Source organism: Octopus bimaculoides, chromosome 20 (assembly GCF_001194135.2).
Source record: "Octopus bimaculoides isolate UCB-OBI-ISO-001 chromosome 20, ASM119413v2, whole genome shotgun sequence".
NCBI lineage: Eukaryota > Metazoa > Mollusca > Cephalopoda > Octopoda > Octopodidae > Octopus > Octopus bimaculoides.
The window spans coordinates 14,278,104-14,293,298 of NC_069000.1; the positions used below are offsets into that span (position 1 = coordinate 14,278,104).

Below are 15,195 nucleotides of genomic sequence, written 5' to 3' on the forward strand. Positions count from 1 at the left end.
AGTGTGGGGGGAGGAGGGGGGAAGACTAGGAGAGGCTCAGGAAATAGGAGGTGATAAGTGTAAATACAGGAAGGGATGAGAACAGCTGTGTAACAAACTTGTGGATAGATCACAGAAAATATGTAGGTGGTGTGCTGGGGTGGGGGGGAGTGAGAGTTGGGAGAGGGTGAACAAAAGACAGATGTACGGTGACATAAAAGCAATAGGAGTAAAAATATTGGGCTGGTTTCATATTCTGTTCTCATTCAGGCAAATGTATTTTGTGATATGGAAAATATATTTTGGCAAATTACATGCCCAAATGTTTCTGCTTCCATAACTGTTAAACTGTTAGTTTTCAGATGTCAATTATTCTCCTCTAAACTGTCTTGGATGTTATATTAACTTTGGAAATGTCCTTTTATCTTTTACTTGTTTTGGTCGTTGCACTGCAGTCATGCTGAGACCATGCCTTGAAGGGTTTGGTTGAATAAATTGACCCCAGTAGTTATTCTTAAACCTGATGCTTATTCTATCAGCCTCTATTGCCAAAGCACTAAGTTACATAGATGTAAACAAACCAGCACCAGTTGTCAAGTGGTGGCGAGGAACAAGCACAACACAAAGACACACTCACACACATATATATATATGAATCTGGTCGGTGCCAGTGCTGCCTGACTGGCTCCCGTGCCGGTGGCACGTATAAAGCACCATTCGAGCGTGGTCGTTGCCGGTGGCACAGCTTACCAACCACATGGTTCCGGGTTCAGTCCCACTGCGTGGCACCTTGGGCAAGTGTCTTATACTATAGCCTTGGGCCGACCAAATCCTTGTGAGTGGATTTGGTAGATGGAAACGGAAAGAAGCCCATTGTATATATATATATATATATATACACACACACACACACATATATATATGCATGTGTGTGTGCCCCAACATCACTTGACAACCAATGCTGGTGTGTTTATGTCCCCGTAACTTAACGGTTCGGCAAAAGAGACCGATAGAATAAGTACTAGGCTTACAAAGAATAAGTCCTGGGGTTGATTTGCTCGACTAAAGGTGGTGCTCCAGCATGGCCGCAGTCAAAATGACTGAAACAAGTAAAAGAGTACACTCTTGGAGTGGTTGGCGTTAGGAAGAGCATCCAGCTGTAGAAACCTTGCCAAATCAGTATGGCGCCTGGTGCAGCCCTCTGGCTTGCCAGTCCTCAGTCAAACCATGGAAAGTGGATGTTAAATGATGATGATATATACAGGCTTTGGGTCAGTTTGGAGCTATAGTAGAAAACACTTGCCCAAGTTTTGCTGTGCAGTGGGACTGAACCAAAAGTCACATGTTTGAGAAGCAAATTTTTCCCATTAAACCTGCACCTATGTTGGAACAAATTTTTTTGTTTTCTTTACCTTGAAAATCAAAGGAGAGTAACTGCATTTAAGGCAGATTGAAAACATGTCACTTCTGTTTGACTCTGTATGGCAAAGACAGCAAGACATTTAATGTTGTGCAGCAATGTCTAGATTTATTAATGCAATTACCTTTCTACTGCTGTCTATGTGATTGATTCCATAAGGTTGCTATAGTTTTGTTCTGGAATGTTGTAACAATGGTTAGACATTTAGTGACAAGCTGTAAATAGGTTGGAGCAGGCAGGTTACTATCAACTGTGTTTCTCACACGTCTAAATGGTTTTGCAATTTTGATGTATGTTAGTGTTTTGACCTACATCAACCCTCATCAAATAAATCTACGATGTAAAGCTTTCCAGCAGTTCTCAATCAGGACCCATATGATCCCTGAGGGTCCATATACAATTTTTTTTGTTAAAATTAATTGGCAATAAATTGGTTGTACTTCTACAATACACAAAATATTTTAGCAATTTTTTTTTTTTACAATTCATAATATTTAATTATAAAAAGGATCTTTTTAAACATTGAATGGCTATGAGGATCCAGCAGAGTGAAATAAAGTATCAGAGCGATCCATAGGCCAAAAATGGTTGAGAACCAGTGATCTAGAACATTTGTGAGGTTTTTTTGTTTTGTCAAAGGAACTGAAATTTTTTATACTGTAGAAGCTTCAGCAACATACTACAAGTTAAGGTATATCTGATTTTTATGATTCCTTTTGCAAGTATATTTTAGAAAAATCATGTATAAATTATAAATGTGACTATTGATTTTTGGATAATGAGTTTCTTATTGGACAATGAAGAAATAACTGAAATTCATTTTAGATTTTGTTGTTCTTTATTTCACCCTTTTGTTACCATATTTCTATTGAGATACAGTCATTTTCTCAATTAGTTTTGAAAATATTAAAAAAATTTTCTAGTGGTAGCAGTGCAACGGCAGCAAAAGACTGGCATATCTAGTTTTAAGGGTTAGTCAGTACCATCAATCCTGGCACTTGTCATTGTACTTTTATTGACCCAGATAGATTAAAGGCAAAGTTGGTTTCAGCAGGATTTGAACTGAGGTCATTTTTGCATGATAATAATGATTCTTTCTAATTTTAGCAGAATGCCGGCAGTTTTGAGGGGAGGGTGAAGCTATTTATGTTGACCTCAGTGCTGAACTGGTTTTTATTGACCCTGAAAGGATGAAAAGCAAAATCAATCTCAGCAGAATTTGAACTCAGAACATGATGAGTCAGAAGAAATACCACCAAGTATTTTGTTTGATGTTCTAACAATTATGCCAGCTTGCTGCCTTAATAATAATAATAATAATAATAATAATAATAATAATAATAATAATAATAATAATAATAATAATAATAATAATAATTTATGATTTAAGTACAAGGCCAGTAATTTTTAGGTGAAGGGGTTAGTCATTAACACCAATCCCCAGTACTAGACTGGCAGTTTATAACCCCTGAGGGATGAAAGGCAATGTTGACCTCAGCAAGAATTGAAATAAGAATGTAAAGAACCGGAAGATGTACAGCAAGGCTTTTTTGTTTTCCAATGCTCTAATAATAATAAACAAAAAACAAGGATTATAGGAGGCATACTATGAAGTTAAAACCACACCTTTGTGAAATCCTGCTAAGGAAGTCCCTTGGGATAAATAAAAACCATCTTCTTCAATGTCTGGGAAAAGTTCTTTCAAACTAGAACAGGGTTATTGAGTTATACACACTGTAATGTGTTATATAGGACGTTACTATTTATAGAGTATTAGGAATTATTTCTTACAGATGTTTGCATCAGTTGGGTTAATTTACAATTTGTGATATTTCTATTTCATTTTTTTTTTTTAATGTCATTGAATATTTTTTTGGTGAGTAGGTATAGAGCATCAAACTATTTATTACTGTTGTATGTATTTTATGGTTATATTGATTAGTAAGTCTTTTGTAATTATGATTAATCCTTTGATTGTATCTTAGCAAAATTAATTAGTTTTGTGCATGCATAAAGACTACAGTTCAATATAATATAATATAATATACATTGCATGTGAAAAATAAAGGACTTCTCAAAGAATGTTTGATTCACTGTGCTTGTATGAATCTAAATGATGCTCAGTTTTTAGATAAACTAGGTATGTTGTGTCATGTAAACTTGTGACAATACATAGATTCCCAATTGAATGTTGGTAGTTAGATAATCAATCCACACAAAGGAATAAGTTAATGTTGAGGGAGTATTAAAAAAAAACTTAATAGAAACAACTATGCAATGAAAAAAGAAAAAGCACATGAATCACTTGTTAATTTTTAATTATTTTGGCAAGTATGGGAGATAACTCAAGTTATTTTTTGGTGTTATTATGACCTCATCAGAGAAACATAGATATGTAGCAGCCACTATAACTCAAAAAACGCATGTGAAAAACGGGGATAAAGAATCATCCCTTATCATTTATCTTTTACTTGTTTCAGTCAACAGACTGCAGCCATGCTGGGGCACCACTTTGAAGAATTTTTAGTTGAATGAATCAATCCCAGTATGCATATTTTTTAATGCCTGGTATTTATTCTATCAGTCTCTTGCTGAACTGCTAAGTTACAGGGACATGAACACACCAATATGTGTGAGACGTGGTGGTGGAGAACAAACAGAAAGACACACACATATATAGATGTATATATAGGCTTCTTTCAGTTTCCATCACCAAATCCACTCACAAGGCTTTGGTCAGCCTGAGGTTATAGTAGAAGACACTTGCGCAAGGTGTCATGCAGTGGGACTGAACCCAGAACCATGTAGTTGGGAAGCAAGCTTCTTACCATACAGCCATGTCTATGCCTATATCCTAACAGTTTGAAAACTTTGAAGTTATGAAGTAATATATCTTGTTCATTATTTCACCACCCACTTGACAACAACATACATTATTTTTGAAACTAAACTATTTCTTGTATTTACTTAAGTTTATTTTGAAATATTTTACATAGCTATCTCATTTTAGGTCTCACTCATGTTCAGTTCACATATTCAAAGCATTTTGTTTTCTTAAAAAGTTGGTTATACATGTTCAGTATATATCAAACATATTATTAGCTTTGAATAACAAAAATGTGTGTGTGTGTGTGTGTGTGTGTGTGAGTGAGTGCGTTTGCCTGTCTTTCTTTTCCTTTTTCTGTTTCTTTTTTCCTGTCTGTCGCTTTTTTTCTTTCTTTCTTTTTGTCATACATACTGCTTGAGTATAAAGAGAAGTTTAATAATTAGGCTAAATGTGTACCCGGGTTGCCATTATACTTATTTGTGTGTGTGTGTGTGTGTATATATATATATATATACATATTGGCAACCCAGGTAAAATTTATATGCATACACATACGTATGTATGTATTTATATGTATGAATACATGTATGCATATATATATGTATGTGTGCTTGTTTATATATATATATGTATATATAAGTATGAATACATGTATATATATGTATGAATACATGTATATATATGTATGAATACATGTGTGTATATATATATATGTATGGATACATAGTGAGAATTTACAAAAAAACGAAAGACGAAGATGTGTGTGTAAACAACAAACATGTATTAGTTTAACACTCAGGTAGTGAGAAAGTCTTTTACGTTTCGAGCCTAGGCTCATCGACAGAAAGGAATACATTATCTGATTTTGTAAAATCAGATAATGTGTTTGTCTTGAAGAGAGTTGAATTTTTGCATTTTGTAGAGCAATTTTCTTTACTGAGAAACAAGAACATTAGTCTCTCTTTTTTTCTTTTTTTTTTTTGCATTCATTTTCATTTATTTTTATTTTTATTTTTTATTTGTTTATTTTTTCAAATTACATTCATGTGACTAACCTACATAGAATTGTACGGTTTAAGTGATTGGACAAGGTCAGAGAGTGAAAAAAATTTTCTTCAACAACAAATAGACATGGCCTCTGTTAGTGTCTAGGCAAATGCAAAGTTTGGTATCAGGAAGGGCATCTTTTTGTTTAAAGAAAAAAAAAAAAACTGGCTCAATAAGTTTCATCTGTGTAAGTATCTATATGTTTCTGAATGTGTATATGCATATATATGTGTGTGTGTGTGTGTATAATGTGAAGTGGTTATGAATATGTATGTGCGTGTGTGTGTATAGTGTGAAGTGGTTAGGGTACTGAATTCATGATTACAAGATCATAGTTTTAATTTCCACATTGATAGTGTGTTGTGTTCTTGAGCAAAACGCTTCATTTCACATTATTCCAGTTCACTCAGCTGGCTGATGTTCCATTCGGTGTGGTTAATGTTGGCCTACCTGTGTAGTCAGTGGGGTGACATAATTCAAAAGCTACAACAGTACAAGGAAGCACATTTGATATCCTGATCAATGAAGTAATGTATGAAATGAGTATATACATAGACATGTATACATCCATGTGTATCCTCATCATCATTTTTAACATCAACTTTTCCAAGGGACAAATGGTGTTTATTGATTCAATTTTCTACAGCTGAATGCTTTTCCAGCTGTTCACCCTCACCTATTTCCAAGTAAGGTATGTGTGTATATGCTTGTATATGTATGTATCATCATCATCACCTTTTTTTACTATTTTCCCATGCTTGGAAAGGTTGGAACAAGTCCTCTCCAAGACAGCATCCTGCCACTTGTTGCATTCCTTTGTCATCCTCTTTGTTAAAAGTTCAGTTTCCTAAGATTAGCCTTCACCACTTCTGCATGTTTTCCTTGGTCTTCTATGTGAATGTCCTGGTGCTTCTTCGACCTATCTGACCTAAATTAAAACCTTCCATCAAAATGTCATGTTAATTTATGTTTGAGACATGTTAATAATGGCAAAATTATCCTACTAACATCCACATTATTTTCAAAATTAATATAAACTAGTGGGACCCATGAATATTTAATGGAATTAATGGTAAACCTATTGGGTTATTTCTTTAATCTTTATCCAAAAACCTGAAAGTGAAGCCAGTGTTGTACCTTTATCAAAAAGTCACTCATCTGCTAATCATTGAAAAGCGAAGGAAATTGAAACACGGTGATTACTTAATGTACTTTATTTATATACTTTATGCACAATTTTATAGACTTAATACACAGGAATCATAGAAAAAAAAACATTACATTTTAAAATTTACATGGTCACAATTTCATACCTAGAAAACCATAATTTTTATAGTAAAAAAAATTATTTTAGATGTAAAATATAGGGGCACTGTCTTGAAGATTTAAGTAGAAGAAATCAACCCCAGTATTTATTTTTTAAAGTCTGATATTTGTTCTGTTGGTCTCTTTTGCTGAATTGCTAAGTTACAAGGGTGTAAACCAACCAGAAACAGTTAAGTGTGTGTTTGAGACAAAAACACACACACACACAATGGATTTCCACTGTTTCCATTTACCATATTCACCCACAAGGCATTGGTCAACCCAAGGCCATAGCTGAAAACACATGCCCAAGGTGCTATGCAGTAGAACTGAACCTGAAACCACATGGTTGCAAAACTAGCTTCTTAGCTACACAGTTACACCTGTGCCATTTGCGTATTTTTAACATGTTCACAAAGAATAAATTGCTTTTATGATGTGTTTTCTGCTCTGTCATAATGAATTTTTTATTGCAATTAATTTCTTTTACTGATTATATCATTACAATGTAATTTCACCTGTAAATAAAAATAGTGTTTGTAGCGACACTGATTATGATTATCAACAGTACGGGCTGAGAGAAGGTACCTGAGGAGAGTGTTCTGCATACTAAATATACCGTAATCTCACATATGTAATATAGTAATATCATAAATTGACTACATACGGTAGTCTCCACATATGTAATATAGTAAGGTGTAAAAACTAGATATTATCTTTGCAACAAGGCAGCAAAAAAAAAAACTTGCCCTGGGAGTGTTTATAGTTTAAAAACAACAAGCAAGATAGCTCCTATTTTATCTGTCAATATCAGCCCTATTGTGATATATATATATATATATATATATATATATATATATGTGTGTGTGTTCTGTTATTTTTGAGACTAAGTCGACGAATTGCACACAGGTACAAAGTGATAATGTATGTATATGTATTATTATATTATGAATCATTGTATTCATATTATTAATATTTATGTTCATGAAATATATTTATGTCGTAATGAATCGGTTGTAAGTACAGAATTAAAAATGCCATCATAAATTCCAGTCTTTATACGTATATGTACATGTGCGTGTATATATGTATATATATATGTATGCAGATATGCATACATACAGACACACATAGAGAGAGAGAGAGAAAGAGAAAGAAAGATGTTTCATCATAGGGAGGATTTCATAACTACCTGATAGGCTAGGTGATTAGTACTTTGCTAAGAACAGGTGGGGGTTGGTGTAAGGAAGGACATCCAATTATAGAAAATTCTGCCTCAACAAAGTTTCAATTGATCCATACAAGTGTGGAAAGGTAGATATTAAAGTGATGATAGCCATCTGTTGTGTATGTATGTGTGTATATATATATATATATATATATATATATAATACAAATAATTTGAGTATATGCGTATATACGTACATGTATGTACATACCTACATCTACATGTATATATAGATGCATATCTGGGTACAGGATGTTGCAAAAAAAAAGTGGACAAAATGATAAACAGAGTACAGAAAACACACAAGCCTCATAGAGAACATTTCCTTCATCAGCTGCCACCATTCTAAAACTAAGCGTTTCGAAGAGTTATATATATATATATATATATATAAAATCATGCCAGCATGTCTGGGCTGTGCAGTTGAGAAACTTAGTTCACAACCTTGTGATTGGGGGCTTCAATCTCACTGCACCATGAGTAATTATTTTCTACTATAGCCCTGAGCTAGCTAATGCCTTGTATGTGATTTGGAAGTTGTTTATATATGTGTGCGTGCATGTGTGTCAAATCTAGACATATGTGTCTGTATGTGTATAAAAATATTCATATATTTTTCTGTATTTTAAATATGTTTTTCATTATCATTTTAAGATATATACAATTAACTTAGTGTCATTATTGAAGGTATAGATACAACATGTGTGTGTGTGTGTGTGGTTTTTGGATAAAGTGTTTAAAAGTATATATAAAGATGTTGAATGTGTTTCATATTAAAAACTAGAGAATCTGTGTTGTAATATAATAATGACTAATTGAATAATTATCAATGCATTACAGATTAATTTTTTTTTTCTTTTGTTTCAATTTTATCTATATGTAACATAGCATTATATTCTATCTATCCCAACATGATAATTAGTTGACTGAACGTTTCATTGTTTTTTTATGAATATTTCATCCATCTGTTAATCGTTATGTGCCATATTGATTTTTGAAAGCGGGGTGTGATATGTGTCTGTGTGAAAATATAGCATTGACTCTTAGATGGCAGCGTAGAATATGTTTGGATGTTTTCTGTAAACATATCAAATGTCAGCTATTATATTATATGTTGCAAAATAAAAGCAAACCATCTCGGTTTTTAATAGGTTTTTGCAAAAATAAAATTAAAAAATAAAAATAAATTCTCATATTTATTGATAAATTGCTTAATGTAATTACCTCAATTATTTTCATCTTATTTTTTTAACTAAAATTACTTTCAATGCATAATTTGGAATGAATATTAACATGGGTTTTTCTTTCCAATATCATTGTTTGCCGTAATTTTATATATAGTTTTAATACTTGTAATATTTATGTTCAGGTGTGCACATACACATTTTCTTTTAGTGGTTTCACTCACTGACTAGCCATGCTGGCACACTGCCTACAACGGTTTTTAGTTGATTATAGCAACACTAGTATATATTTCATTACTTATTTTATGGTTCTATATTCTACAGATTACCGAAGTTGCCATTTAAATTCAGCACTATTTTTGTTCTTAGCTGGCAGTGTTGTGTAAAACACACACACACAGCATTAAAAGAAAATATAAATGGGGTAGGTTTATGATCAGAATTATTAGTTTGACACACGAAAAAGTGGAAAGAATTTATTCTCATGTTTTAGATATTATCCTTCTTTGGAATGTAGATGGAGAGCGGAAAGATGAGGACAAAATATAAAAGAAAAAAAGTCCAGGCAAAGCGCCAAATTTGATGGCATAAAAGACGCACCCCAATTTCAGCATCACATATTCAGGGGCAAAAAATGTTTTTAGTGCTTAAAACTTATGAGAGGCCCAACTTCACATATCAGATTTAATATGATTTTTTTGAAACTTTTTCTTTAGTTTTTTTTTTAAATTAAAAATTTTTTTTTTGGTAAAAAGTGCATCTTATATGCATTGCTTTTGTGCTTTCTGGTAGCCAGCTCTTCATAGTCTTTTAGTATCCTCCCATCTGGCATCTGGAGTGTGTGGTCCAACCAGCAAAGTTGTCATTATTGAAGTAGGCAGAAGAGGTTGAGTATTTGGGCAAGAGTCAGAACCTTATTAGTGATTTGGTCAGTTCACAATTTATCCAGTATGCATCACAGGCTGCAGAGGTGGAAGGAATTGAGACATTATTCTTCTGTAGATTAGTGGTTCCAGGTCTTAATGACTTGAAGCAGTTTGCTAATGACATAAGCTCTATAAACTGCAACTTTGGTGTACATTATTAGCTTATTATTCTCCCAGATTTTAGGCAGAATTTGTCTGTGATGATGAAGCCAAAGCATGCGAACTCAAGAACCACTTCCAGTTTATAATTGTCCTCTGCAAAAGTATGTCTGGCCACAATGAAATATTACCTTGCTTGGAAACAGGTGAGGGTTAATGACAAGAAGAGCATCCAACCATAGAAAATCTACCTCAATAAACTCAATCCAGCCTATGCAGGCATTAAAATGGTGATGATGATAGTGCAGCTGGGTTTATCTCAATACAGTAATGAGCTTTACTTGGGATTGCTTCAAACTCCATTCATGCTCCATTTCTTCCCAAAAGCCCAAGTGCTGTGCAATTCTATGGAGAGTGGTGCCTTATTAAATGGTGTCTTGCATTGAGTTAGAGACTTTCATTAGAAATACTGCGAAACTAGTGATTCACTTATTGTAAGCTTGTTGCCAACAATGGCTATTGTTTGCAAATCGCAAAAATAGAATAAATGAAAATTAAATAAAATAATAAATAATAACCTTTTACTGAAAGTAGGGTGGGGTAGGGTAGGGTGAGGAAACAACTTTTTAATGAATTGCAAACAACTTTGTATTGAAATAATTCAGTTCGGCATCTGTTAATCACCAGACATTGAAAATATTAATGGTGACAGAATAATAAACGTCAATTTGTATATTTCCCATTTGGAAAGAATCAATTTGGAAATAGATAAATTGGAATTTGTTGAAAAATGGCAGGAAAGAAAATCTGACAGATTTGAAATTTTCTTTTTTTGATTAGTAAAAATTTTCCTTTTTTTATTTTTTTTCTGTTAAGAAAGTTTAATGCAGTTTTTTTTTTTTTTTTGGTTTCTTTTTTAGATAATTTTTTTTAAAAATTTGATGTTGAAGAGACTAAATCAACTTAAGTAGAATTTAAACTCTGTATAATGATGCTACCATTAAGCTATCATTTCTCCATCAAATCTAAAATGTTAGGTTGTTCTGATGAGCAGAATAAATTGGAACATTTGTATATATAATTACAGAGCTTTGTTAGAGGAAAAATTTAGTAATATTGTTTAATACTATGGTTGAACACTTTACATTATATAAAAAAGAAATCACCCATTTGATTGCTTATAATTAATAAATGATCGACTTTGAAAGAATTCTTTCTGAAGTGAAATTATTTCATTATTTTTATTTGCCAATATTAAATTAGTCCTTTGACTAATTTTTATATTTATATCTAAAATGATTATTCTAATAACTATCTTTACTACTTTTTTTTTAATCCTTCATTCAAATACAACATGTAATTTTCAAGATTATATATGTTGAAAGTAGAATAGAATTTTTTGTGAATAATGAACATATGTGTGCATGTAGGCACATACATAATTCATCTGTTATTTAAAAATGCAGAATACTCAATGTACACATCATGGCTTAACATCTGTTTTCCATGCTGGCATAGGTTGGATAGTTTGACAGGATCCGGTGAGCCACAGGGCCGCTTCATGCTTTGGCATGGTTTCTATGACTGAATGTCCTTCCTAATGCCAACCACTTTACAGTGTGTACTTTATTTTTTATATACCACTGACATTAATAAGGTTGCCAAATAACTTGTAAGACTGGAAAGGAAAAGCTCCCCCAACTAAGTGGAGGAAGTATTTGAGATGGGTAAGAGATGGTTTTATGCCAGGGACAAGCAGAAGTGCCTTGCTCTACAGGAGATATGTAGCATTACATAAGGGTGTAAGTAGCTGAGAAGGTAAGATGGTAGTAATGGAGTACCAGAGCAAGCCTTCAAGGACCAAGAGATGATACAGACAGGGGATCAGGCTGAGGACAAAAGGTTTTGTGGGAATCAAGGCACTCATCAGTGAGTTGAAAGATGGTCAAATATTACCATATAACAGAAGTGTGTTGGTGTATGTTTGCATGTACCCTTGTTTTGACATCATGTGATAATTTTAAACAAGCATCACTGTCATACAAGCAGTGTTGTTCATTTCCAAGTATGTTGCTTAGTTGTTAGGGTATCCAGCTTGTGATTGTAAGGACGGGAGCTTGATTATTGGCAGTGCATTGTGTCCTTCAGCAAGACACTTTATTTCACGTTGCTACAGTCCACTCAGCTGGTAAAGATGTAAAGTGCATGTATTTCAAAGGGCCAGCCATGTCACACTCTGTCATACTGAATCTCCCTGGGAACTACCATAGTTTAACATGTATAAGGAACCCTTTTTTTGTTAAAAATTAGGTTAAAAAAAATATTGTCACTGTGGTTTGAAAGATATGTTTTTACAAATGCTAATTAATACATTCACAGCAGTGCATCAGCCCTCTCAATACTTGAATCCAAGTTACACTTGAAACTAGAGCTTGCTGTATTTAGCTGTCAAAATGTGGGAGAATTATCTAGAAGCTACAAGGGCTATGTAGACTAGCAAAGTACAAGCTTTCAAAGGCTGCATTCAGAAACATCTCTTAACACTCTCATTGTTGGAAATATGATCCAGCAACACTATTGTTTATAAATGTATGCATGAAAAATGTAACAACGATTTACCAGTATAGAATCATGACTACATTATGCTGGTTGAGGTTTTAAGTCCAGAAAATTCTTCTGTTTTTAAACAGCACTTAATCCTGTACAGAATGCAAATACATTCTATACTAACCCTTTGCCCATGTTGTGTATCATATGTGGTACACAGAACAGATTTCCATGATAATGTGATAAATATTCTCAGTTTTGTTTTTCAGTTCAGAGTAACTTGGGATTTACAAAAAGAAAGCTTCATATTATTCAGAATGCAACAAAACAAACATGGATGTTCAGGACAAACTTAGGAAAATGCTTTGGATAGACAAATAGAGTATTCGCTATTCTGAACTGATTCTACTTTGGTTACTAATAACAAATTTTTACCCAACCTACCAACTACTTGCAACACCAGTAATTTGTCAATCACAATTTTTCTGTCAGTAGAAGTGAAATTTGTCTAAGTATACTGATGATGTGCAAACATGCAGAAGTCCAGATTTAGCAATTCCACTGCTATTGCCGGACACTTTTTGTTGGCTATTGATATGCTTGTGTGCTTTTAAGCACTATATGTCTACACGAGATGTTTTCTCAAGATGAATGCCACAATGTTGTGACCTTCTACTCTATATCCATGTTAAGTAAGATATATAGAATGCAATTCTGATTTAATACCACATCCATCACTAATAAGTTCTTTTTATTTTTTCATTTTATTTTTTTTTTTTTAACATATAACAGACATTAAGGACAAATAACATGACCACTATAAAAACTTGAAACTGATTTACAGCTTTTGTTTCCCAGGCATTTTTATTTATTTAGGACCTGTTAAGACATGCTCACAGCTTCTTTTAATACTGTTAAGTTTGTTCAACAAAACATTGATTAATTGCTTCTTTTTTGTCTTCTTTGTCATACTCTTAAGTTTCGCATTATTTACCTATAGATATGTTAATAATAGGAAATTGGAACTCATTGATATCAGCTCCAACTAAACCAGAAAATCTCTTGTTGTTCTCTTAAGTTTTCTTTGTGATTTGTATTGCCATATAGCAAAACCTCATGAACTGGAGTATCTTTCAATAACTTTACAGTTCTTATTAAATCCTCTAAATCTGAGATTTTATTAAATCTCTTTATCTTATGCTTTAAACTAATTCTAAATAATTTTTTTTCTTTTCATATTTGCAGATGTGCAATGGGAGAAATACAGGTGCAGTCATATAAAGTAAGTACTTTCAAGATTTGTAAGGTCTTTTTATGACATTTTATGAATGCACATAGAGATATACAACAAAGAAAAATTTTGCACATACACAAACACATACTTGAGATACAGCAAGCAATTATACAGTACACAATTGTAGATGTGTACATGTCATTGCAAGCAATAATGTATTGTTGAATTGGTAACTTTTGCACATATACTATAATAATAATAATAATAATATCCATTTTCATTTAACGTCCAGTTTTCCATGTTTGCATGGATCAGATTAACCAGACATATTTTCACAGAAGATTGGGAACAAAAGATACTTCTTGCGCAACATTTGCATTCGTTTACAACTATCACATGATGTCAATGCAAAAAAGACTGTGTGAGACACACACACATGATGAGCTTCTTCCAGTTTTGATCCACCAAATCCACTCACAAGGCTTTGGTCGGCTCGAGGCTTTAGTAGAAGGCACTTTCCTAAGGTGCCACTCAGTTGGACTGAATCCAAGACCATATTGTTGGAAAGCAAGCTTCTCAACCACACAGCCACACCTGTGCCTAAATCAGGGGATGCATACCGCTGAAAATTTCCGCTATATAAATACATGTAGATGGATATGAAATAATGTTCTTTTGCGAATAGCTACGCTTGTAAATTAAGCTGTATGTATGTACGTACGTGCACGTGTGCGCACGCATACACACACTTTATTTGTGGGTTAACAAGGCTACCATTGGTTTCATACTGAGAATTCTTGGCAGTTATCAAGCCTGCCACATGGGATGGAGACAGATACCAACATTCCATGTGGTAGGCTTGATAATTGCTGAGCATTCTCTGCATGAAACCTATAGTAGCCTTGTTGATCCACAAATAAAGAATATTTATTCACCAATGTGGTGTTGCACTCATTCTCACTGTTTCGGTCCTCATTCTCTCTCTCTCTCTCTTTCTCTATCTCTCTCTTTCTCTATCTCTCTCTCTCTCTCTCTCTCTCTCCCTCCCTCCCTCTCTCTTTCTCTCTCTCTCTCTCTCTCTCTCTCTCTCTCCATGTACCTCCCCTACAGCAAGACACCTGTTTCTGTCTCTCTGTCACACTCTAACCTTTCATCATTTGGCACAAGATCACCTCCTCCAGTGCCCCCTCCCCTCTTAAAGGATCTTTGTCTTGCAAGTTACTTGGTGACCCTGTCAGTGCTGGTGCCACATAAAAAGCATCCAGTCCATACTGTAAAGTGGTTGGCAGCAGCAGCAGGTGGTGGTGGTGGTGGTGCTGCTGCTGCTAAAAACTGACTACCATGAACGATAGCCAGTTATGATGTTTATTTTTTTTGTAGATATTGGGAGATAGAATTG

The 15,195-nt window shown here is 33.7% G+C and overlaps 1 protein-coding gene across 3 annotated transcripts in view; it reads left to right on the forward strand.

The window, feature by feature from the left end:
- Positions 1–15,195, forward strand: part of LOC106883430 (vang-like protein 2-B) — a 47,861-nt gene that overhangs the window by 8,657 nt on the left and 24,009 nt on the right. The window contains exons 1-2 of one of the 3 annotated variants that reach the window (XM_014934439.2): positions 5,327–5,460; positions 13,808–13,844. The gene's annotated coding sequence lies outside the window, so the exon portion shown is untranslated. Of the gene's footprint in view, positions 1–5,326; positions 5,461–5,778; positions 5,965–13,807; positions 13,845–15,195 lie in introns of those variants that run through there. The other 2 variants (XM_052974997.1, XM_014934438.2) reach the window with 2 other exon arrangements.